This window comes from Harmonia axyridis, chromosome 5 (genome assembly GCF_914767665.1).
Source record: "Harmonia axyridis chromosome 5, icHarAxyr1.1, whole genome shotgun sequence".
Lineage (NCBI taxonomy): Eukaryota > Metazoa > Arthropoda > Insecta > Coleoptera > Coccinellidae > Harmonia > Harmonia axyridis.
Window position 1 is genome coordinate 1,159,105 of NC_059505.1, and position 27,986 is coordinate 1,187,090.

The following is a 27,986-nucleotide window of genomic DNA, read 5'->3' on the forward strand; positions in this document are numbered from 1 at the left end:
CACCAAACAGTCAGTTTTTCTGGATGTAACGGTGTTTCGACATATACTTGAGGATTAGCTTCACTCCAAATGCGGCAGTTTTGTTTGTTGACGTAGCCATTCAACCAGAAGTGCGCTTCATCGGTAAACAAAATAAAATGGATGTAGTGCGCGATACGTATTCCGCACAAAACCATTATTTTCGAAATAAAACTACACTATTTGCAAGCGTTGTTCAGGCGTGAATCTATTCATGATGAATTGCCAAACCAAACTGAGAATAAATCACTTGACAGCTATTAAATCGGTCGCCATCTTGAACAGTAATGCCAACTTAAAGTTATATACCTCGAAAAAAAAAACACCCGTTAGTAAAAAATAATATGAATTATGCAAAAAAAACAATTCACAATTCTTTTTAATAATATCAAAATGAAACTTATCTTCGAAAATTACAAATTTATAGGTCCTTCTGTTCGGTAGTTATAGTGTTTACGGCCGACCGGACGGAAGGACAGAATCTAATTCGAAGACAGAGGAATCGGTTATTAGAACATTATCGATTAAGACCATTCCCGGCTCAAAATAAGAAAAATACAGACATTGTAACGAAATGAAAGATCGATCGGCGAGGAGAACAAGCGTTCAAAAAAGGAGGCAAGAAGTCTATTGATATTGGAAGAAGATCTTTCGTTATGTGAATATTACATTTTATGCTTCTTCATTCAGAATAATGACAATGACATCAAAGAAATTCACGATACCTTAACTTTTTATAGGATAATAACTAAGGGATATCAAGATTGGTTTCCTTCTGATCCCATATTAGGAATCCAGAGAAAAATAACCAGATTTGTGGACAAAGACAAGGGCTTCACTATTAGGTGAATGAAATCTTTTTCTCTAATTACTAAAAAGAAGGTAGTGGACTTCAATTCTGAACGATCTGTGTATGAATTATTTCACTTCCCTTTCTGAAAATTAATCATTGTTGAAATGATTAGAAAATTTACAAATATCTGGTTTATTCCGATGAAAAAGTAATCAATATGCATTCATTAAAACTGTCAAATGCGGCTGCCCTTGATAAAATAACCCTAGAGCCTCCTTTTTCAGTTGTTTGTTCACTATTTCGTTTCATAAAGCGATATACGAATTTTCTGGATGCATTCCACCATGTTATTAAATTTTCACAAAGATGGTAAACGCCTGCACATGTTTCCACAGTGCACATGCCGTTGGTCACATTAGGCAGCTCTAATTATTGCACTGTTATTACACTTTTATTGAAATAATTAGTGTTTCTATACAGCTCTTCAGCAATTGTGCGCTTGTTCTAAGTAATAGGGTGCTTTCATTCTGACCAAATGGTCTGAAGCGATTATATTGGACTCCTAGCTCGTCCAGTAGTAAACACGTTGACATATTTTCCGAAAGGAAATTCCTGAAGGCTTGACACTTTCGTGGTTAAATGAGAAATTCCTTAAAATAATCGATATTGGCTGACCGACGCCTTCGCCATTTTGCAGCATATGATTTGAAACAACCTTAATTTCGTAATGAAAACGATTTCCTACCAGAATGAAATACAGTCCAAATAGTCTCAAATGAATGCCCAAATCGTATTCATTAACATCGATGAAATAAATGTCAACGTTGAAGACTTATTAGAGATCACCTAAGAAAGTAGTACCATATAGTAGTGCTCAGCACTGTTAAGTATATTAATTCTAATGATAAATAGCTGCAAGCAAAGTCAATTTTTCACTTAGTTGATGAAAGATTTGTGATATCACGAATTTACACCCATTATAAATACTTGTACTAAAGTGTATCATCCACAGCAAGTTCAACTTAATTTCAAGAGTTGGGTTCTTCAAATTTATGGTATTTTTATGGAAATTAATGGTCAGTACCCTTCGTACTGCAGCTTTGGCCTTGTGATTTTCCAGCTGTTGAAAACTATTGTTCTGTTTGGCTCAATTAATAGTTCATAAAATTGTTACACAGATTTTCTATAAGAATCATCAGTGTAACCATTAGATCCACACTAGTTATATGACATATAATTCCGTCTCATATTCGTGAAAAGGTTGTAGTCAAGAAATCTAGATATATATTTCATTTGTACCCGAACTTATTTTCAATTGTATCTTACCTTTCAGATACTAGAACTGCCAGATTAAAGTCACATGAACCTTTATGGATTAATAATTCCCTTCAATCTAATGAAAGTGACAAGGAAATTTGGCTCGAAATAAAATTCTTGTAATGTCTTCAACAAAAGTCCAATCTTTGATCATTTAGAGAAAATTCCAGGTCTCAATCTTCCCAGGAAAATTTAGTGTGCTTCAAATCAACTTGGGACTAGTCATGGTCGTTGCAATAGTATGCTCTTTAAATGTCAAAAGTCCACTATGTGAGTGTGACGTAATATCCATTGACCACTTGGTGAATATTTGTTCAATTTATAAATTTCATGATGATATCCAAGCTATCTATTCAGTTTCAGATTCATTTTTAGAATGGGTCGCTAACTTTAAATCAATAAAATATAACTATCAAATTTATCACTCCCCTCTAATTTCTTCTTTTCTGTTTTCAGATTTAAATATGATATATGCGTCGTCAACTTTTGGTAGAAAAGAAAGATGGAAAAGATGTTTAGATGAAGAAGAAGCCCTTCTATATGAATATGTCAGCTCATTCTGTAAACAAATACACAAATCAATCACAAGTTGATGCTCAAGTTTTTATCTGAATATCATACGTTGAAATGGCGTTCACATTTCCTTTGCTAATACTGAGATCTTTCTACACATGTTTTATTGTTTGAAGTTAATAAATTTTTGTATGGTACTTTGTCAAAAGAATATATTGTATATTTTTCAGATATAACTGAAAATTACATTTTTAATGGATTTCCAACCAAACCGAATAGGAAAAATGGTGAACGAAAGAGGTATTTATTTTCACCTGAGGTGTCTTCGGTTGAAATATATCTACCAGTCAAAGACTCACCCTATATAATATAAAATTGAGATCGGAATCCTACATAGAAGACCCAGACTGTTGAAAATTCACAAAAACCTCGATCTTTACCTCATAAATCATCGGCCAAATTCGTATGATATGTTCGCCGCCCCAGCTCGCCAGCATTATCACCGAAAAAAAGAATTATCTTCGGGGAATTATCCTCAGGAGACTCTGCAGATTTCGCGGCAGAACGTGAATTATATTTCTCGGCACGTTTTCTATATCGGTGCATCCTCCGGGATCCTCAATATGTAAGTGAAATTGCAAACCTTTTCACGATGGAGTTCCAGCCTGTCCCTCGGGAGACTCGGCTCAGCCGAGGTGCCATTTCGAACCGCCATTACCACCCCTGACGGCGGAGAAGATTCAATTTTCAATATGGAGAAAGTCAGACTGAATCACCTTCAGACGTTCCACGGCCCGCTTTCCCACGATCTGCCATTAGTACAGGGGAGAGAGAGGTGAGATAGCAATTGGGTGAAATTTTTTGCATAATTAGCAACGGAAGTGCAAGAAATTGGAAAAAAATCTGATTGGGGTGCAGTTTTGAGAGGCTTGTAGTCAAGAAATCTTGGGATGAATTTAATTGCTACCTGAACTTGTTTCCTATTGTATGTTACCTCCCAGATACTTGAACCTTTATGGTTCAATACTTTCCTTCAAACTAATGAAAGTCACAAGGAAGTTTGGTGTTCGAAATGAAATTCTTGTAATGTTTTTAACGAAAGTCTAATCGTTGATCTTTTAGAGAAAGTTCCAGGTTTCAATAATCCTAGGAGAATAATTTAGTGTACCTTTAATCAACTTAGGTCGTTGAAATGTATGCTTTTCAAATGACATTCTATTGAAAGCCCACAATGTGAGTGTGACCTAGAAGAAACCATTGACCACTTGGTGAATATAAAAGTTGTTCAATTTCTAAATATCATGGTGGTTTCCAAGCTATCCATTCAGTTTCAGATTCTTTTTCAGATTGGGTCGCTAACTACGAGTATAAATCAATATAATGGAAACATTTCCTTTTAAGTCCTTTTTTTACCTGTTTTCAGATTTAATCATCACATATGCGTCATCAAATTTTGGTGAAAAGGATGAAAAAGATTTTGTTTGAATGAAGAAGAAGACCTTCGATATAAATATGTCAGCTTATTCTGTTAACAAATACACAAACTAATCACTACACATTTATGAGAGACAGAGATTTTGATGAGGTTTTTATCTGTTCTCATGAATCATATGTTGGAATGTATGATATCGCGTTCACATTTCTATTGCCAATACTGAGATATTGGTACTTATGTTTTTATTTGTATTTTACTATTGAACTTTCTCGGAAGAATATACAGGTGCTTTATCGGTCGATAGCTCTTAGAAATTTTAGCCTAGGAGAAAGATTCAAATTTTTACGGAATCGAGAGTACTCAGCACATAAGCTTAAATTATTTTTGACTCTTCAGCTTTGTCCGAAAGTGGTTAAATATGATACCACCCTGTTTTTTGAATGAAAATGCCCAATATTTTTATCATGCTCATATTCAATATGAACTGATTTTGAAATACCCTCAGAGTAATAAACATAGATAGAGGGAGCATATGTCATTTTTAGTAAGCAAATTTTGTCCTGAACATGAACTATCAAAATTGACATGAAGCGCGCGGATATAAAAACATATTAGTGATACCATATTTCACTCAATTCGCTAGTTTCTCCACAAAGAACGCACTTCCCATGTCCCATAGTGAATCAACGTTTCATATAAACTTAAAATATATTGAAATATATACCTTAATATATCAGAATTTCAAAGAACAAACTTCAAGTGCACCAAACGACGTGAAACAACCGATGACACTAGAAGAGCAAAAGTTGTCAAACCTTGGATTTCAGCAGGTAGATACAGAAAATAATAAATATTCTGCTCATTTTAAATTCGAAAATTGGGAAAAATATCGGATTTCAAATATTTAAATTTGCATATTCAATCGGAAATCACTCAAATAAATATATTTCATTCAATATAATATACAGGGTGGCCATTTGAAAACGAAACAGACGAGATTACAGACGAAATAAAGTTTTTCGATAGAAATGCTCGGACAGGTCGATTTCTGTTCGAGGGGGACAACTTAAGATGTAGGTTACGGACGCATAGCGCTTCAACCCTTGCTGCTACAACCCCCACCCCCAATTTTTGAATAGGGAAGATGGGGTGAGTGATACCTCAATTTAAAGGTATTTTTATACTGATTTCAGCACAGTAATTGTTTTTTCATTTTATGCATTAGTTCTCGAAATATTCATGCGTTAGTTAGTTAGGAAGGAAGCCACAGTCATGGTTGTTTTGAAGCTCAAAATGTCGATTTTTCACAAAACACTACAAGTGCCATGAAAACACCACTTCATTTTCAAATACTTAGTTAAGAATATTTCGAGAACTAATGCATAAAATGAAAAAACAATTACTGTGCTGAAATCAGTATAAAAATACCTTTCAAATGAGGTATCACTCACCCCATCTTCCCTATTCAAAAATTGGGGGTGGGGGTTGTAGCAGCAAGGGTTGAAGCGCTATGCGTCCGTAACCTACATCTTAAGTTGTGCCCCTCGAAACAGAAATCGACCTGTCCGAGCATTTCTATCGAAAAACTTTATTTCGTCTGTAATCTCGTCTGTTTCGTTTTCTAATGGCCACCCTGTACATTCATAACGATATAATAAAATTGTGGATTTAAAAATATATCACAATCCGACAACGTAATCTAACCATGTTGGGGACATCTGAAAATTTCTTATACTTCCTCTTTATATGTTTATTACTCTATGGAAATGCCCCAATTATCCTTATTTATCTGTGATACTTTTTGACGTGGACCATTTTCGACAAATGTCATGGAAATAAACTAAAGCCCATATCTTGAAAACCCTTCGAGATATTCAACGATTTTTTTCAATTGAATTCCCGAAAAGCTTTAAAGTATTCTGGATATCTACAGATCACTCTACAGGTGGTCCGAAAGACACTGCAATTTTTTTGAGATTGCCCTTTGAAAAAAAAAGTCCATTTATACAAATGGCATGCTGCGCGATCCGAGCGTAGAAGATTCAATTTTAAATATGGAAAAGTCAGACTGAATCACCTTCAGACCTTGCACGGCCTACTTTCCCACGATCTGCCATTAATTGTGTACAGGGCAGAGAGAGGTAAGATCCCCAATGGAAGCCGCCGCCGGTTGCTTGATTGGGAGAAAATTTTTACATAATTCGGAACGGAAGTGCCAGAAATTGGAAAAAAAATTTCCGTTTCTGGTGGCAGGTTTGAGAGGCTGCCAATGAAAATTTAATGTGAGGTGCGGGGTGGTGGAAATTGGGGAGGAAATGGAGAGGATCTATCATGACGTCGCGAGGGCAGCGTAGTGTAGAGATTTGAACGATAAAAATCGGAGGCGTTTCTGGTAAATTATTCGCCATAATGAAGTTTCAAAAATGTTCGAAGATAAGGGGGGGTCGATCCCCTTCGAAACTTTTACGGTTTACGTTTCCAGAACAACGGGTTCTCATTTTGGGGAACATCATAATCGAAATTGTGAAAGTTTAACGAGATTCCCATGGTTCATGAGGTGCGTCTTGGTTTCTGCAGAAATACTGTCTAATATCAAGATTAGAGGTTCCAGGAGACATCCAATGATATCATAATAACACTTTGCTCGATAAGTTACGGGCCGAATCAGTAACACCCATTTTTCCTTGAAAATTCGTCTTTATTCGTCAACATAGCCACCTTCAAGAGTAGGGATTCATCCTCAGAGTAATAAACATAGATAGAGGGGCATATGTCATTTTCAGTAAGCCAATTTTGTCCCCAACATGAACTATCAAAATTGACAGGAAGCGCGCGGAAATGAAAACATATCAGTGATACGATATTTCACTCAATTCGCGAGTTTCTACACAAAGAACGCACTTCTTATGTCCCATAGTGAATCTACGTTTCATATCAATTCAAAATATATTGAAATGAATCCATAAATATATCATAAATTCAGAAAACAAACTTCAAGCGCGTCGAACGACTTGAAACAACCGATGACACTAGGAGTGCAAAAGTTGCCAAACCTTGGACTTCAGCAGGTAGATACAGAAAATAATGAATATTCTGCTTATTCGACAATTAGGAAAAATATCGGATTCCAAATATTCAAATTTGCATATTTAAACGGAAATCACTCAAATAAATATATTTCAATCCACATAATATACATTCATAATGATATAATAAAATTGGGGAATTGAAAACATAACACAATCCGACAACGTAATCTAACCATTTTGGGGACATGTCAAAATTGCGTATACTTCCTCTATCTATGTTTATTACTCTATGCATTTATAAAACTGTAGTGACTCTGAGTGCTCAAGAGATGGCGTTATGGGTGCCGCGCCACACTTTACTTTGGCCTCGGCGGATTTATAGGGGTCGCAGCGTTGTAGCAGAGTCACTTCTTCCCGATGTTGTGATAGGTTGTGTCTTTTCAAGCAGAGATCGCTGGACTGCCTAAATGCAGAATCCACCAGCAATCTTTGGGACAAAACACCGTAATTTCTTGGGAGAGGACACACCTACATAAATTTGGCTTGAGGAAGACTCGCCAAAAAACTAAGTAGCTTGATATTTCAACCAACTACTTGATTTGTAAATCAAGCACGTGACAAATTACAAACTTGAACTCGATTTGGGAAATTTATTGCTTGACTCGATCTTACTTGATATGCATGTGTTGCATATTTCTACAAGCTCATGCGCGCTTTGACAAAATAAGGGGGTTCCCCAAGGTCTGAGATAAAATGGTAATGTTTATTCAAAATCGCGAGTGTGCCCAGATTTAGTGGATAGCTACTTTTTTAGTAGTTTTCTCGCATTTCTTTGCAATTTTTAGTAGGCAGAAATTTGTTGGTAGATTTTGATAGTTTTAGAAATCTTACATCTTAAGTATCAGCTCTAGCGATGGAGATGGAGATGTATCAATTCATATTTCATTGTGGTTCTGCGTGATTCGAGAAGAATCTAAGCAAACATAATGAAATTATGAAACTTCTTCGGTGGCTATTGGCTGAAAATAACTACAAAGGGTGATGGAATCTAGGTAGATTCCATCACCCTTTGTCGTTATTTTCAGCCGATAGCCACCGAAGAAGGGTGATGGAATCTAGGTAGATTCCATCACCCTTTGTCAGTAGTAAGGTTACTACTGCAATACATGGTTCATATTTAGGAAAAACGGCCAAATAATTCATTCAAATTCATATTATAATTCATACGTTTTGAATGCATTATTTTCTCACGAATCATCGGTGGATTTATGAACTCTAAATGTGACAGTCTTGCATGCTAACGATGCCATCAAGGTGAAAATGGGTCTCATCCCTCCACATGATTTCGTTCACGAAATTGGCATACAGTACAAAATATCATAGTTTGGATGATAATGGAAATTTCGAAGGACGCATGAGTCACAAATGTATATGAATACAAAACTTTTCGATTTATATTTTAGTTATAGCTGCATTGTCAACAAATATCTATGATTCACCTCCGTCTAACGAAATATTTCATTTGAATGAAAGAAGTGGAGAAAATTTTATCCTGAATAGTTTTCCCGATCGAATTCAAAAGGTTATCGATGAAAATAAAACAACAAAATGAATAATGATTGGCTGCTGAAAAGCCAGGTGTTTTTTCAAGAATTATATTGTTAGGGAAATTTATGACTATCCACCACACCCTTGCATGATGATAAAATGAATTGATTTATCTTTGCGTGATTCGGTAACTTATTCGTGTTCTATAAATATATCTACAGGATAATTCTAAAATTTGTTTGACGAATAGATTCCCTATGAGATATAAGAAGTGCGTTCTTTGTGGAGAAACTCGCGAATCGAGTGAAATATCGTATCACTGATGTTTTCATTTTCGCGCTTAATGTCAAATTTGGAAGTTCTTGTTGGGGACAAATTTTGCTTACTGAAAATAATATATGCTCCCTCTATTTATTTGTATTACTCAGAGGACGAATAGAATGATTTTTCATCCACGAATTCTTTTCGAATTTCTCTCAGTATTCATAAATTAAGGAGTAGTGATTTTGATAAAACAATTTATTTATTTCAAACCGTAGTTGATGCTGTTGGAACTGCCGTATAAAAATTCCTGAATTATAAATTTATAAAATAGCATTATTATAATGGGTGTTTCTTTCGAGGTATATAAATTTAAGTTGGCATTTCTGTTCAAGATGGCGACCGATTCAACAGCTGTCAAGTGATTTATTCTCAGTTTGGTTTGGAAATTCATCATGAATAGACTCACGCCTGAACAACGCTCGCAAATAGTGCAATTTCATTTCGAAAATAATGATTCTGTGCGGAATACGTATCGCGCACTACGTCCATTTTATTTTGTTTAGTGATGAAGCGCAGTTCTGGTTGAATGGCTACGTCAACAAACAAAACTGCCGCATTTGGAGTGAAGCTAATCCTTAAGTGTATGTCGAAACACTGTTACATCCAGAAAAACTGACTGTTTGGTGCGCTTTATGGGCTGGTGGAATCATTGGTCCGTACTTCTTCAAAAACGATGATGGCCAGAACGTTACAGTCAATGGTGATCGGTATAGAGCCACGATTACTAACTCTTTCATTCCTGAATTGAACAACCATGATGTCCAGGAGCAGTGGTTCCAACAAGACGGCGCAACATGTCACACAGCTCGTGCCACAATCGATTTATTGAAAGACACGTTTGGTGATCGCCTAATTTCACGTTTTGGACCTGTGAATTGGCCTCCAAGATCTTGTGATTTAACACCGCTAGACTACTTTCTGTGGGGCTATGTAAAGTCATTGGTCTATGCGGATAAGCCACAAACCCTTGACCATTTGGAAGACAACATTCGACGTGTTATTGCCGATATAGGCCTCAAATGTTGGAAAAAATCATCGAAAATTGGACGTCCAGATTGGACTACATCCGAGTCAGCCGTGATTTTTTTCAAGAAAGGGTTTTTCTCGTTTTCTTTCCTGAGAGTATACAAATTTTTTGAAGAATTAATTGTGATCCTCTCAAAAATTTCAATTATTGTGGAATTTGAAAAACAAATAGTATCAGAAGACGAATTTTCAATGAGAGATATCTGTAGTTAATTAATGCTTCAATATCAATGATGCAGAATTCACTGTTTCCTCGGTTTCACCCAAGGAGACATAAAAATTCCCCTATATAGAACTCAAGACACAAATTCCTGATGATATGAATTACGGAAGGGATATGTGACCTTAGAATTTATGAAGGTTTCCAACATCTGCGATGCGACAGTATGTTATGAGACACACTTGGTTCTGCCAGTTACGTTTGAATTATGATGAATCTCGTGACATTCTCTAGGCGAAAATAGTAAAAAGAGAGTGTTCCTGACATTATTTGTATATCCCGAATGGTGGGATTACGTTATTTCCGCTATGATGGAGCTTTCAGCTCCAGTTCTCCCACACACATAATTTCAATACTATTTACATAATATCCCTCTCATACTGGAGATATTCGACATTTTTCAGGAAGAGATGCATCGCAGCGTGTCTTCCATATCAAATATAGTAGGTAGTTGAAATTGAGCTGCATAATGAAATTAGGCAAAAAATGCGATACGATGTCTTTTGAGTTCAATCATAGAGTAATAATAGTTAATTATTCACTAAAAATGTATAATTATTGAAAAATGCCCATTATTTCTGTATTAATAATTTTTTATTTACACTGCGCAAAAAAATTAACGCACATTCTGAAAATCTCAATTTTAATAAAAGTTAACTCTACATTGACTTTATTTTTTATGTTCTCTCGGGAAGGTTTTGAACAAAACAAGACACATTAAATGGAAGAAAAATTCAGGATTTCACCGAATCTTATGTGAAAGAAGAGAAATAAACAATTTTCAAAATACTGGAATGCTGATAAGTGATTTAATATTTGGTATTTCCACCCCTTGCGTTAATTACAGCGCGGCAACGACGGTTCATACTCAAAATGAGTGATATTAAAATGTTCTGATCTAATCCTTCCCAGATTTCTCTGAGTTGGATTCCTAAGTCATTAAGAGTAGCTGGATGATTTTTTGAACTTCTCAGTCTTCTATTGAGGTTGTCCCAAACCTGCTCAATCGGATTGAGATCTGGACTTCTTGCTGGCCATTCCATTCGAGAGACTTCAACCTCTTCAAGGTACTCCTGAACGATGCGCTCACGATTGGGTCTGGCATTATCGTCCATAAAAATGAAATTTTCACCAATGTATGGGGCAAATGGCACTACATGCTCTTCAAAAATGTTCCTTGTATACCTATCAGCATTCATAGCTCCATTATCAACGACCACTAGGTCTGTGCGAGCAGTCAAAGATATTCCACCTCATACCATAATCGATCCTCCCCCGAAACCAGTAGTATTCAGGAAATTGCACTGAGCATATCTTTCATTTGGACGTCTATATACAAGGGAACGTCGATCACAATGGTAGAGGCAGAATCTAGACCCATCTGTGAAGAGAACTCTTTCCCAATCAGCCTCTTCCCAATGGATATGCTCTCTCGCAAAATCCAAACGCGCCCTTCTATGGGCTGGGGTAAGAGCTGGGCCTCTTGCCGCGACACGAGGCCTTAAATCATATTCTCTGAGGCGATTTCTTATTATCTGAATGCTAATTTGCACCCCAAGAGTTTGCTCAAGCTGATTTTGAAGTAGGCGAGCGGTTGCAAACCGTTGTCTCAACGAAGAAACTCTCAAGTAACGTTCTTGAATGGCAGTTGTTACCCGTGGTCTACCCTGTCCTGGTCTTCGGATATTCATACCTGTCTCCCTGAATCGCTGCAACATTCTGGACACACTTGTATGGGAAACTCCAAACCTTTCTTCAATTCTTGTGTATGTCCACCCTTCTTCTCGCAAAACTACCGCTTGGGCACATTCCTCTTGGGTCAAATTGCGTGTTTCGCGTTGCATAGCGATCGAGTGTAGAAAATCAAACGAAAGAAAAACTATTGATCACTAGAATTGATCGAGAACAACTGATTTCAGAATGGAGCCAATACATTCAAAATCTGATAATCTCATCTTTTTTTATTCCTGCAGCGAAAAAACATCTGTATTGGAGAAAAACGTTGAAAGTGGATAACATATGCATGCATAATTCTGATAAAAATAATTATCATTGAGAACACCTTCAGTAGTAGAATAAATTTGAGATTTCCATAATGTGCGTTAATTTAAGTGTAGTATATTATTAATTTTATTGCGGTATGAACAAGAATTGAATGAAGAAGTGACAAAAGTTATCGTTATCCAAGACAGTCTTCCAAGTGGGCGAAGTCGTGGACTCAAACTAGTATAAAATATAATAATAAACACTTCGAAATGACTTTCCAAGAAACAATGGTCCAATATGAATTATTCCATCTATGTATAAAGAAATTAAATTCCATTCAGTTTTGAAGTCCGATATAAATGAATTTCCATCTCTATGAAACTTTCCTACGAGTTCTCCTTACTTTCTGTGTTTGTTGCCTGACAGTCAGCGAAATATTTCCATGAAACTTTATCACGGACCGATTCTTGCCCCCGTTCTAATTGAAATTTAATTATTCCACCCTTCAATTCTTCTTAATTGAATTATCCTCGAATCATGTAGAGAAACCTTCATTATTTTGGTAGAAATTCGATTTCGCCTCCTATTCACGCCGAAACTCTGAAATGGTATTTTGCCATTTTACAAGCAAAGATGAAAGAAGATTAAATTATAATCCAAAAAGTACGAAATGTGATACTCCTCTACCGGCACACCAAAAATATCCATTAATTAGTTGATGAGAATTCAAAGAAATAAGTCTCGTCTTTGGAATAAAGGGATTCAATTTGGGAATTCGCAAACTTTGTCGAAAAACTGCTGAAAAAAACGAGACCTTTTCTAAGTCGAAGAGATGAAGTGGTTGAAGTTTCAGATAATAGTATTTTTAATTAAAATATTTACAGAAAGGTTGAGTTCTAGCTGACAGACGCAGATATGGGAATTGCTTGTGTTTTACTTTTCTCTAGGGCTTCGAGTCTTAACTGGGATATTTCCGAATGGATTTTTCGTTTTTTGCATCTTTAAAGACTGGTATTATAAAACTCTGTTTCAACAAGGCCAACGAACCTAGTTGAAATATAACTTTCGGCTGACAAAAAGAGAGCATTATGGGCATTTTCCAGTTCCGATGAATTGGAAAAGATTCATTCTGGTTGGTAATACTGCTTTTTAGGATTTATCCCAATCAATAAGTTCCTGTTGTTTTGTTTGTTGAATCAGAGATATCTTTTGGTGATTTCAAGAAAGAAGAATAAAAAAAAATGAATGTCCACTTCATAACGTATTAGGTGTACAACTTTGGTTCAACCGTTTTGCAATAGATAGCTGTTGCGGTAAGTGGTAATTGAAATGAATAGATCGTAGATGTCATACAATAAGCTTAGGTATAATATTTGTAAACATAACGCCATCGAAATAATAATCGATTTTTGTCTGCATCATGAAGTTATTCTCGATTAAACATGTCAGCAAACGAGCCAAATTCTCGTCATTTGCGGATGGTTTTAATTTTCTGGTTCGATATGAAGAAATCTGCGGCTGAGGCTCATCGAATACTTTCAAATAACTATGGTTTCAAAACTACAAAAACGGTGATTTTGATGTTGAAGACCCGCATTGCGGTGGAGGAGAGAAGTTTTTCGAAGATGCTGAATTGGAGGCATTACTTGATCAAGACTCGTGTCAAACGCACGCCTAAAAGTCATGGGAATCATTCAGAAGCAAGGAAATTGGGTGCCGTACTGGTTGAAGCCAAAGATGTTGAACGGCATTTGTTTGTTTGTGAACAGCTGCTTGCAAGGCAAAGACAGAAGGGATTTCTGTATCGCATTGTTACTGGAAACAAAAAATGAGTTCATTACGATAATGCCAAGCGCATGAAATCATGGGGATATCCCGGCTATGCTTCCACGTCGACTGCCAAACCGAATATTCACGGTTCCAAGGTGTTGCTCAGTATTTGGTGGGACAGCAAGACAATACTCGACCCCATGTTGCGAAAGTGGTCAATACATACTTGGACACGTTGGAATGGGAAGTCCTAACCCACCCGCCGTATTCTCCGGACGTTGCTCTCTCGGACTATCATTTGTTTCGATCAATGGCACACGGCTTGACTAACCAGCACTTCCGGTCTTATGAAGAAGTGTAAATTGGATCGATTCGTGGATCGCTTCAAAAGATGACCAGTTTTTTCAACGAGGGATTCGTACGGTGCCCGAAAGATGGGAGAAAGTAGTGGCCAGCGATGAACAATATTTCGAATCCTAAATGTATAACCAGTTCTTCACAATGAAGCCTCGAATTTCAGAAAAAAGAAGGTGGAAGCAAAGTTGTATGCCTATGTAATAAGTTGCGGATAACTACTGAATTATTGAGATGATAGTAAGAAATACATATCAAAAAGCAAATTCAAAACAAGTTTAATACTCACAGAATCAATAACATATCACAATTTTTTTACCATCAATAATGAATACTTGGTAATAAAATATTTGAATGAAATCTCTTATCGGTAAACCGGTAAAGGTCCTCTAAATACAGTTCTTCTCTGCAAGGAGCGAATATCAAATTTGAATGATAAATACGTAGTTGAAATAAAAACAATCATTTATTGCTTTCCACATATTTTTAATGAATACCATGGATGAATTGTTATTCAGCAGGAAGAAATCTTCTTCGCACATCAAAAAAGATTTAAATCTCCGTTAGAGAAAAAAAGATCATAAGATTATCGACCAATCCAATTCAACATCATCTTTTCTATTGAGATTGGATTATCTGGATAATGCGCGTTAATCTTCATCGACTTTCAATCCTATCGAATGAATTAGCGTGATGCAATCGACAAGGGAAATATTAGCAAGGGAAGTAGGAGCCTCACAGTGATCCATTAATACTTAATTAATGAACACAGAATATCGATAGCGCTGAGCCAATCAAGCTCAACTGATATTAGCATAAATAATGAAACAACAGGCACCTGAAGTACTGAAATGTTAATTGAAATTACATCATTATGTCGCTTTGTACGAATTAATGTGTTTCAGAGGTTTTTCGAAGAGCTACTAACTGATCGGTGCAGTACAACACAGCAGAGATTCACCATAAATAATAATTGATTAATCATTATTGATCTTTTATTGTATTACATTAGTTGCCAATTCATCAAACCATCTAGATTGAAGATTAAATTGGGGTTTTACAGCACCACGACCTTATAGTCTATTGTGTCCCCCTAAGAGCATTACTTGATCAAGACTCGTGTCAAACGCAACAAAAATTGGCAGGATTATTGAAAGTGACGCAACAAGCCATTTCATGAGAATGATTCAAACACAAGGAAATTGGGTGCAGTACGAATTGAAGCCGAGAGATGTTGAACGGAGTTTGTTTGCTTGTGAACAAATGCTTGCAAGGCAAAGACGGTAAGGATTTTTACATCGCATTGTGACTGGGGACGAAAAATGAGTTCATTACGATAATCCCAAGCGCAGAAAATCATGGGGATATCACGGCCATGCTTCCACATCGACGATCAAACCGAATATTCGCGGTTCCAAGGTCATGCTGAGTATTTGGTGGGATGAGCTCGTCGAATTGTATTATGAGTTGTTAAAACCGTCTGAAACAATCACAGGCAATCGTTATCGAACGCAATTAGTGCGTTCGATTTCACAGCATGACAATGCTCGAGCCCACATGTTGCGAAAGTGGTCAAGACATACTTGGAAACGTTGAAAAGTCCTACCCCACCCGCCGTATTCTTCAGACGTTGCTCCCTCTGACTATCACTTGTTTCGATCAATGGCACACGGCCTGGCTGACCCTCACTTCCGGAAGTAAAAAATTGGATCGCATTAGGCCATATTATATAAAAGTACGCGGCGCACTCTTCGCGGTCTACCGCGAAAACAGTTGATCGTATGAAAAAAAGGTTCAAACAGAAGTTGTAGAGAATTTTATACTCTATCACTTTTATAATGAGCACAAATCTCATTAAAGCAATAAAAAGCGAGATATTCGCGATTTGATGACATTTGACCTTCAATATCTTAAGACGCGGACACGATAGCACTTGCGAATTTTGAGACAACATTCATAACGACAAAACAAAGGTTCATACCAATTTTCAGCTTATTATCTGAAGGTGTTTCACGACAATACAATATTGCTTTAGGTTTGTGACTGCAAAATTTTTACCTTTTTTGTTATGAATTTTAACAATTTCATTGCATTGTTGAAGCGTGTTTCGTTCTATTTTCAGTTATGGCTTAGTTTTAACTTTTAAATGTCAAGAAATGATGATACATTGAACGACCTTAGGTTGTAAATCAAGAAATAGTGGTTTTTTTGAGAGCAATGAAAATTTTGGATCTGATGTTGAATTCTCTCTCGCATCACGAATATACCTGATGAATAAATAACCTTCAACCTCGAACCACCGCTCTTTTAATCTGTTAAGTGGTTGTTGAAAGTGTCGAACTTATCCCTTTGAAGAGTCAAAAGATCGCGCCGGAAAAATTCAGGGAGATCAACATCAATTTCGGGTGGTGTCAAGTGAATCAAAGAGAATTTATAAGCTTAGTCTTGTTTGGAGAACCGCGTTGCCCTTTCGTATGCTGTGAAAGATGTAACCTACATAAATAATTGGGCAGCCCTGCTCTGGTTTCATTGAGGCAATTACGTTATCACATTATTGTCTAAAGTAACACTTCGCATATTTTGAACGTTTGTACTCCGAACAGAGCCATCTCGGATTCGTTTCCATGCTGACATAACTATCCAAAGTGACTCAAAAAAAGTTTATATTTGTTTAGCTTACTGTGTAGACGCAACGTTCCGGAGGGGATATGTCAAACGATAGCTTGACTTTTGGGGATTTTGTTGCTAAAAAGAGTTTCTCGGGAGCGGATAGCGTGTTGTGCTTACGAAAATTATAATTCTGTGGCTATAGCTCGAGAAAATTTCTCCATTATTCGAGGTTTTCGTAACTTAAATAATGCGCCAAGCTTTTCATTTATTCGGAAAACGGCGAATAGGTTTAAAGAGACCGGTTCAACATTAGATAAACCTGAACCTGGGAGCCGAGCTTATTGAGAACGGAAGGAAACGTGGAACGGGTTAATCGGTCCGTTCGTGAAGTTCCCGACCTCTCCATTCGGAACGTAAATAAACCGACAGCCGCCACTGGAGTGGAGTTTTCATCGCTTTTTCACCTACAGGGCGATTGAAAATATTTCAGGAAGAAATATCATTGTCTCAAACCACAACATGCAAATTTTCAGCACAAAATTATGATTAGTTTTCCATGAACGTCTAATAGGCCATCGCGGTGAATCACCTGTATAAACCTTCTTTTATACCCTTTGTACTCTATTTTATGCTTCTAGACACACAAAGAAGGGATCTCGAAATGCCCAAAATTTTCTCTAACAGCTGAGCAGAGAGCATAAATACCGACTTTTTATGATAAAACACATACATTTTAAACTAGTCTCTATTTTATTCATGCAATGGGAAAAGTTCTCTCAATCGGAATGAAACGACAAACATTTCCGACAATAATCTTCTTACATCAAATGACAAAACACGATACGAAGGAAATACCATTTTCCGCTAGAATAATTTTACTGGTATTTTATTGGATTTGCTCTGAAAGGATACTCAGAAGGGAATATCCGTATGTAATCAAATAATCATCATCGAATTTATGGGTATTGGAGTTCCGATTTCCTGAACATCTACTTATAAATGGAATATTACATGGATTTTTCAATACTCCCCAAGGAACGAATTATTATGAAAATATTGATCAAACTAGTTGGGGTTTACTTTTTATTATTGATTCTATTGGGTCTGCAGTATTAGGCCAATTGAAAAGTCCCCGGTCTGATGCACAGATGGCGGTGCTAGTTTTAAATTCATATGATTTTCAGTTAGTACCAACCTTCAAACGATACGTGTAACAATTTGACAGCAGTCCGACCATTAGTTTGTGAGATATTGCGTTGTGAGTGTAGCTACTTTTGTTATTTGCAAAAAGATGGAATAAAATAATTTCTTGTTCTGATAAAATATTGCTTTTTGAAGGGAAAAAATAGAGTTGAAGCAAAACCTTGGCTCGATGAAGAGTTTCCGGGGTCTGCACCAGGAAAATCAACCATCATTGATTGGTATGCTAAGTTTATACGTGGCGAAATGAGCACCGAAGACGGCGAACGCAGTGGACTCCCAAAGGAGGCGAAAAAATAAGATCGAGAGAGCAGACATTGTGAGGATATCACCTGAACGTTTACATCATATCATTCACGAATATTTGTACATGAGAAAGCTGTGTGCAAAATGGGTGCCGCGCGAGCTCACAATCGATCAGAAGCAACAACGTGTTAATGATTCTGAACAGTGTTTGAAGCTGTTTAAATGCAATAAACCTGAATTTTTCCGTCGATATGTGACAATGGATGAAACATGGCTCCATCATTTCACTCCGGAGTCCAATCGACAGTCAGCTGAGTAGACTGCACACGATGAACCGAATCCAAAGCGAGGACAACAGTTAGCTGGCAAGGTTATGACATCAGTATCCTGGAATGGGAGGTATAATATTCATTGATTACCTCCAAATAGGCCAGACCATCAACAGCAATTACTATACATATAGCGTTATTGGATCGTTTAAAAGATGAAATCGTTAAAAAACGGCCCCATATGAAGAAAAAAAGGTGCTTTTCATCAAGACAATGCGCCGTGTCACAAATCAATGAAAACAATGGCAAAATTGCTTGAATTGCTTCTGCATCCACCGTATTAGCCAGATCTGGCCCCCAACGACTTTTTCCTCAGACTTTTTTCTCAGACCTCGAAAGAATGCTCGCTGGAAAGAATTTAGGACCAATGAAAAGGTAATCGCCGAAACTGAGGCCTACTTTGAAGCGAAAGACAAATCGTACTACAAAAATGGTATTACTATGGTAGACCGGGGACTTTTCAATTGGCCTGTTAGGTACCGTCCCTTATGAGCAGCCACTGGATCTGGTCGACACCCTTGTCTGCAGAATATTTGCTTATCACGTTGACCAAACGCCTTCCAAAGAAAGACATTCGAATGCAAGCTATTAATCTTTGGAGATAATAGATATGCACGAGCTCTTAATATAAATGTACTCTATGCAGTACATCCGTCTTCTGCACACAGTCATCTATTAGAACCCAGATAATTGTACCTTCAACACCATATCCTGAACAATTCAACGTACACTCCATTACATTTAACGAACACCATTATAATTGCTGCATCATTAAAATTGATTAAATAACATGGGCAGGAAAAATTTCCAATTGACTCGGTGTTTGGTTCATGAAGTTTCGTAGCAATTCAATAAACGAATAGACGATTAGATTTTCAAACATACATTTTCTTTATTTAAGAAATTTTTATGTGGTTCAGGTATAAGCCACCTTAAATTTACTATAACAACAATAACCATATTTATTTCCTTTAGTGTGCTTTCATTTATTTGAGGACTAATTTTACTTAATTTTTCCTAAGAATTTTTATCTATTTAATAAAATAGATGATTCCCAAAAATATTCCTATCAACTCAATAAATTCAACTATAAGACTAGTATTCTCCTTATTGAAAAAATATATTTTATCTTTTATCAATATACGATACTTGTTTTTATCCATTTTTTGGAAATCTGGCGTCACTTAATCAGTTTGACACTCATTTTTTTGGGCTTTGTACTAAGGAGAAAAAAATTGATATGGCATTGACGGTGTCAAACAAGAGTTACCTTGTTGATTTTTGGCACCCTCAGGAAATCTAAAAATTCGCTGGCTAAATAAAAGCATCTAGGTAATTCAGTTGAATGTATCTCTAATAATATTAAACTTTTATGACTGCAATCATTTCAATGGTGTGATTTATTTCACCCGATATTTTATATTCGAAAGGGTTGAAAACAATTCATCGAATCAATCCTTCATTGTTGCAGCACAAATAGTCTAATGAATATTTTTAACAATCCTTTTCATTCAGAATGGTTCGAAAATCGTTATTGGGAAATATTTATCTTCCAACACCACTCATGTAATAAATACATTTTAGGCATATTGTTTATGAAGCAATTCTATGAGAATGTTAAAGGAGAAATATTCGAACTGAAAACGATGTTGGTGAAAACAGAAAAATGTATTCAGTGTTATCTTTGGTACTATAACTTTCGACACAAAAGTTGAATGAAAATATCGGAAAATTGAGCACACTCTCGAGAAAATATAAATTCCGAAAGATTGTTTACTTATAAATGGTAATAATATTCTTATATACTAACTGACAAAAAAATGCAACAATCAGAAGGAGCTGTTTAAATTTTAAATTTGTTTTGGTAAAACATAGTATAGCAAGGAGTATGTGATTGAAATTCGGAGAAAAAAACGAAGGGTTTACAGTTTTTTTTCAATAAATGTGTTAATGATGTATCTGTCCACCTCGATTATCTACACTCCCCAAAACGTCTCGGCATTGATGCTATTTCTTCTTGAGGGAAGCTACTTCATGTCTCAGATCCAAGTCCATGGGGGCTGGAGTAAATTTTCAATCCTTCTACCCCTGATGACCCGAACATGCTCTATGGGCGACAGATCGGGGGATCTGGGCGGCCATGGCAAAAGATTCACATAGGTTGCTTCGAAAAAGTTTGAAGTAATTCTGGCAACATGAGGTCCGACATTATCTACTGAAATATTGGATTTTCGAGCCGGTTAAGGTAAGGAAGAACATATGGCTCCACTATTTTTTGGAGGTGCTGCCATGTTACCTCGAATAAAGACTAAAAGTGACTTACTTCTAAATGCAATAGCACCCCATACCATAACGCCTACTGTCCGTTGTACATGACACTCAACTTCAAACTGAGGTTCACGTCTTTCTCCCCGATGTCGTCTAACCCTTCTTCGGTCATCATGTGCACCCGAGGAGAATCGAAATTCATCAGAAGAGACGACCTGATACCATTCCACATTCCAATGTTGACTTTCTCTGTACCACTGTAATCGTTGCCGGCGATGCTGAACCGTCAGAGGTAACACAAGATGGGGTCGATAATGCTGCTGTCCAAAAGACCTTATCCGACGGTAAACCATTGGGAGAGTTACAGGATGGCATTATTCTCCTAACCACTCATCAGCCAAAGATCAAGTTGTCACAAATCGGTCTCAAATGGCCATAAGTCTTAGACGTCGATCTTGAACTTCATTTGTGCCCCTTCGACGTCCGGTGCCTACCCTTCTTCGATTTTCGGCATTATCAAACCACGCTTGACAACATCTCATAACAGTAGTTGGATTTCTGTTCGTACGGTTAGCGATTTTTCGAAATGACAACCCCGCCTCCCGTAGACCAATAATTCGACCTCATTCAAATTCACTTAGCTGGCGATAAATTCTGCGTACACGTGCTCCAGGCAACGAATGAGACAATCCAACATATCACGGGAGGATGTCAAATATTTGCAGGAAATGAATATAAAGAGAGACACAATGCAGTAGGAAAAATACCACACCAAGAATTGGCAACCAAATTAAAACTAATTCGTTCTGAAAAAGTGCCATACTACAAGTAACAACCGGAGTCCATCCTGGAAAACGAACGCTAGAAACTGTACTGGGATCGTACAGTTTTGACTAATGAAACAGTCCCTCACAACAGGCCAGCTATACTGCTAGTCGATAAACATCAAAAGAAAGCAATACTCATCGACGTAGCAATACCAAATAACAACAACATGCGTCAAAAGAAGGTGGAAAAAATTTCAAAAGAAAGAGCTGTTCTTTTAGGTACTGCAAGGACGGTGAGAAAATTCCTAGGACCAGAAGTTCGACGAGAATCAGGGAGACTACAAGAACCAGACACGACCGAGCTCTTCCCTTCTGATATTTTCAATATCTGGGATTGAGTGAATGTTCCTCTTAGCGGGCAGTGAGAAGCCGATGGCGAGGAGAGTTTACGATCCTACGCGTATATGCTAAAGTCGGGGATAATAATAATAATAATGTAGGATCCAGTTTATTGTTCCCTGTTTATAATTGAGATGGTCAACCGGATGCTTGGAGACCTATTAGTCTCTTCAAGTGCCAAGGGCATGACAAATTCAATGAATTTACAGGGAACGAATGGTTATTGTACATAATGTAAAAAGGACGTGTTATTCTTCGGGGTGTCGAGGAATGTGTCATGTCGGTTGTAAAACTTAAGAGATTTATTGGGGGGTTGATAAGGTTCGAAGACAATACGGTCATGCCAGATGTGTTTCATCTTTTTCTCAGGTTCTAGTCCTTCAAGAATATTTGGTTTCCAGGAATCCGCGAAGATCTTTGGGGGCGGTACGGCAAAAGCCCTGATTGGACTAGGGGGATGGTACCTTCCCCTAAGGGTGTGGTCAAACCGAGAGAGGTCTTTATTCGAGAGAGGGTAGTTCCAATCGGCAGAGAGCACAGTTCAGATTAAACCGAAGACGGGTACAGACAGTACAGTTTAACTTAAGTCTAAGACGGGAGACAGAACAAGTTCGGTCGGTCAACTTAAGACGTACGACGTAAAGACGGTTCGCCGACTAGATTAAGACGAGTCGCGAACAAATCAAAGACGAGACGACCGAAAACTTGAAGTACGACGAAGACGTGATAAACGAAGACGTTTCGAGTAATTAAACTAGAGTTAAAGACGAAATTCAGTACCGTAGTGAGAAACTTGTAATTAAGACGTAATTATGATCTTCTCAATACCGAGTTTGTACTGTATAGTTGTGGCTTTGTAAATAGATGTAAATAATTGAAAAGAGTTTAATTATTACAAATCCAACAAAGTCACGGAGAAAAAGACGAAAGGCCAGGTAATCGAATCAAACCTCTAGACGATCGATTAACCAAGCCTACATAATAATAATATAGTTTATTCTGTGAATTACAGGTATAAACAGTTCTCAGAATCTTCCCAAGAAAGCGATGCTTCACCAAGCAACATTTGGAATCGATTCCAATGCATTATGGCACTTCGTTTGATCAATCGCAATCCTAAATTGCATCCTCAACCTCTCCCAAAGTTATTCTGTCCGTTGAGTGAAATTTATAACGGGATATTAGGATCTCATAATCGCTAAAATGGCCATTAGAGATCCCAGACCTCAAATCCTACGGAAACTGGATATCCGATACTCGGAATAAACTAGATCCAACGAAAATTCGAAGTTGTTCTCTGGGCCGATGCAACAGCATGAGGGATAATTTTACCCTATAGTCTCTCATTATACGTTTCATTAGCTGGGAAATTTGATCGTTTTGAGTAATTTATCATCTTGCATTTATCATTGAGGGTTTGAAAGGGTGAATTACGTTGCAATAAAGAAAGGTCAGATGTGATTTCAGTTACAAATCACAATTTATTGACATATTTAAGAGCCCTTGTGTGATTCTGTTGGAAATGTTCAATTTCGTGCTTGAACATCTGTGAATGATTGAATCTGTTTTCACTTTATGGAAATCCATTTAAATTAATATTGAATTAGAGTTATTGTGTTTCCACTGATCTTAGATATTTGTTTAGATACACAGAAACTTCTCCAGACCTTTACATTTCGAATGGCAAAATTTGTGTTGAAATAATATCTGTTATAGGTAGATACTCATAGGGGTTGATACAACTTATCAAGGAAACAAGGGAATTCCAGCAGATGGACTCTGAAAACTTCAGATTAGAAGATAGAATTTTGACATTCACCTAAATTTTCTATATAAAATAATCACAAAATTTTGCACGAAGCTTGACATGGTTACTTCATACATACAGGATTTTTCAATAAGAGGTTTCATTATGAATAGCCCCCTATCTGGGCAGCTGTCACTTTTGGATCTATCATCTTTTGACATTTGACAAGCAAAAACTACGCCATTATTAGAAATGGAGCGATACACACTTCAAAAATGCATCAAGGTTGTTAAATTTTCCTAAAAATATGGTGAAAATTCTGCAGTTACAGTTCGCAAAATTGAAGCAGTTTTGGGTCTTTGTGAAGCATCTTCTCGACTGACAATAGAACAATTCGAGCTGTTGCCGCAGTGTTGACCTAAACGCAGGTTCCTCGATTCCTCGTCGATTTTGGGCATAAGGACTCCACCTTATTTTGCATAAGGACGTAGGTCTTAAGGCTTTTAAAGTTCAGTTAACATAAGAACTCAAGCTGGTCGATCACAAGCAACGTCGTACCTTTGCTGATTGGGTCTTTGAAATGCATCAAAATGATTCAGTTTTTCATCGAAAAATCATCTTCATTGGTGAGGCCCATTTGCACTAGGGATTCATGGCTTAGCTTGATTTTCAAGCTACTTGGCTTGAGCTTGACAACCTCTTTAAGTCAAGAATTTATTTATCAAGTACTTGAACCATATCAAGCTACTTGATTTCCAGCAATTTTATTGTGTAGTGTCACGTCAAGAAAAAAATGATGAAATGAGAAGGAATTTTGCGAAAAACACTTTTGAATATTAGAATTATTGTATGAAAGAACCGAAATATCAACTTTTTTGAAATAAAAACATAAATTAAATCACTATAAATCATAACAAAATTAAAAATAATAAAAAAATGAAGTTTCTACATCTTGAGTAACCTCCAGGCCTTGTTAGATTTTAATCATAATTTTCCATTCAGACACATTAGGCATCTTACAGATTTGTCGTCTAACCTATTGCAGGTTTTGTAATTGAAATAGTATCTCTGGAAAATTGTCTTTCAACCGGAGCTGAAGATGCTGGCGTTCATAAAAAATTCTTACCCAATTTGGTCAAGTTTGGAAAGATATTTCTGAAACACCAAAATCTACCGATATATGTCTCAGAAATGTGAGAAAACTACTGATAAAGTCACAATAGCAAATGCTTCAGTCTCTCGGTGCTCGAGGAATCCCTCTATTTAGTCTAAGCGTGCACGAGATTGCAGAAATATATGCCGTGAGACGCGTGCATATCAAGCTCGAGTAATATCAAGTAGCTTGATATCAAGTCAAGCAATAAATATCTAAAATCAAGTCAAGTCGAGCTCAAGTACGTAATTTTTCATGAGCTTTATTTTGAAATCAAGTAAATGGTAAAATGTCAAGCTACTTGGCTTGATGAATTCCTAATTTTCACCTCGGAAGCTGATAATAAGCAGAATTGTCATATTTGGGGCTCGGAAAATCAAAGAATGATTGTTGAAGAGCCTCTCCATCCTCAACGTGTCACTGTTTGTTGCGGTTTTTGGGCTAGTGATGTGATTGGACCTTACTTATTCGAAATGAGACTGATCCAACTGTTACGGTCAATTGATTGCTCTACCGAGCTATGAATGATCATTTTTAATGGCCGGAATTGGAGGATATCAATACTCTGGCATTTATGATCCGGAATTATTACCTCCTGAATTCTTTTGTATCAATTTGGAAAAACCTTGCACAAAGATGTGTCCAGTTATGTTTGATAATCAAACATAAACAGTTACATCGATAATTTACATAGAGTAATAAACATAGATAGAGAGAGTATACGCAATTTTTACATGTCCCCAATATGGTTGGATTACGTTATCGGATTATGATATATTTTCACATCCACAATTTAGTATATCGTTATGAATGTATATTATATTGAATGAAATATTGAGTGATTCCCGATTGAATATGCAAATTTGAATATTTGTAATCTGATATTTTTCCTAATTGCCGAATTTACAATAAGCAGAATATTTATTATTTACTGTATCTACCTGCTGGAACCCAAGGTTTGGCAACTTTTGCTCTCCTAATGTCATCGGTTGTTTCACGTCGTTTGGCGCGCTTGAAGTTGAAATTTCTGATATATTTAGGTGTTTATTTTAATATATTTTGAGTTAATATGAAACGTTGATTCACTATGGGACATAAGTAGTGCGTTCTTTGTGAAAAAACTCGCGAATTGAGTGGAATATTCTATTACTGATATGTTTTCATTTCCGTGCGCTTCATGTCAAATTTGATAGTTCATGTTAGGGACAAATTTCTTATTGAAAATGACGTATGCTTCCTCTATCTATGTTCATTCCTCCGAGAAAATTCATAGGCTACCGAATAATTGAACACGTGCACATTCAACAGACTTTAATGATAGGTCAACAGAAAAGTGTTTTCGTGATTTAATTTTCCGTCCCCCGCTGGTCCTCCACAGCACGAGACATTTCCCCCATCCCGGGGTTCATAACAAGGAAAATCGATTTTCAGTTTTCCGAATCTATCAATCCACCGCTCGCTTATCTTTCCATTTTCCAAGGCCTGCCCCTCAACCTTCAAATATTTTCAACGAGCATCATTCCCAATTTGCCTCCAATCCCCTGCCGCTCGGCAGGTTGCCTAATAACCCATTAAATATCTTCTAGAGGGGTTGGAGATATCACAACTCCTTACGTCTTCACGTGACCCCTTTGTCGCGAAATAAGATCGTTATCTTTGTGGATTTCCGAGATTTCGGCTAGTTGCCAGGTTGATGCCATTGAAAATATAGCATATGTTGTCTCAAAGAAAAGTTATAAGTTAAAAAGCGATTGAAAAATATGCCGTTTGTCGAAAAAATGTGAGAATTCATTTCTAAAAAATAATGTCTTTCAAATGTCTACCCTCACCTTCATGACACTCATTCAATCTAACAGTTAAATATTGATGACGTCCTGGCAAGTGTGCTACCTGTTTGTTTCCATTTCATGTCAAATAACGGGTGTTTTTTTTTTCGAGGTATATAACTTTAAGTTAGCATTACTGTTCAAGATGGCGACCGATTCAACAGCTGTCATATGATTTATTCTCAGTTTGGTTTGGCAATTCATCATGAATCGACTCACGCTTGAACAACGCTTGCAAATAGTGCCATTTCATTTTGAAAATAATGGTTCTGTGCGGAATACGTATCGCGCACTACGTCCATTTTATTTTGTTTAGCGATGAAGCGCACTTCTGGTTGAATGGCTACGTCAACAAACACAACTGCCGCATCTGAAGTGAAGCTAATCCTCAAGTGTATGTCGAAACATCGTTACATCCAGAAAAACTGATTGTTTGGTCTGCTTTATGGGCTGGTGGAGTCATTGGTCCGTACTTCTTCAACGATGATGGCCAGAACGTTACAGTCAATGGTGATCGGTATAGAGCCATGATTACTAACTTTTTCAATCCTGAATTGAACAACCATGTTGTCCAGGAGCTGTGGTTCCAACAAGACGGCGCAACATGTCACACAGCTCGTGCTAAAATCGATTTATTGAAAGACACGTTTGGTGACCGCCTAATTTCACGTTTTGGACCTGTGAATTGGCCTCCAAGATCTTGTGATTTAACACCGCTAGACTACTTTCTGTGGGGCTATGTAAAGTCATTGGTCTATGCGGATGAGCCACAAACCCTTGACCATTTGAAAGACAACATTCGCCGTGTTATTGCCGATATACGGCCACAAATGTTGGAAAAAGTCATCGAAAATTGGACGTCCAGATTGGACTACATCCGAGCCAGCCGTGGCGGTCATATGCCAGAAATCATATTTAAAATGTAATGCCACAAGATTATCTTGCGAATAAATAAAATTCATGTCAATCGAATAATCCATCGTTGTTTTATTGTAATTTAAAGTTCTATTGCTCTAAAAAAACACCCTTCATTTTGTTTTATCTAGGCCAGTGAAGTAGGTTCACTAATGTTAAATTTAAATTTGAGGAAACCCCACAGGTAAAAGTC

At 37.0% G+C, this 27,986-nt stretch overlaps 1 protein-coding gene across 2 annotated transcripts in view; it reads right to left on the reverse strand.

The window, feature by feature from the left end:
- The window catches only part of LOC123679643 (dopamine receptor 1), a 189,779-nt gene that overhangs the window by 15,344 nt on the left and 146,449 nt on the right, over positions 1–27,986 (reverse strand). The window lies entirely within an intron of this gene.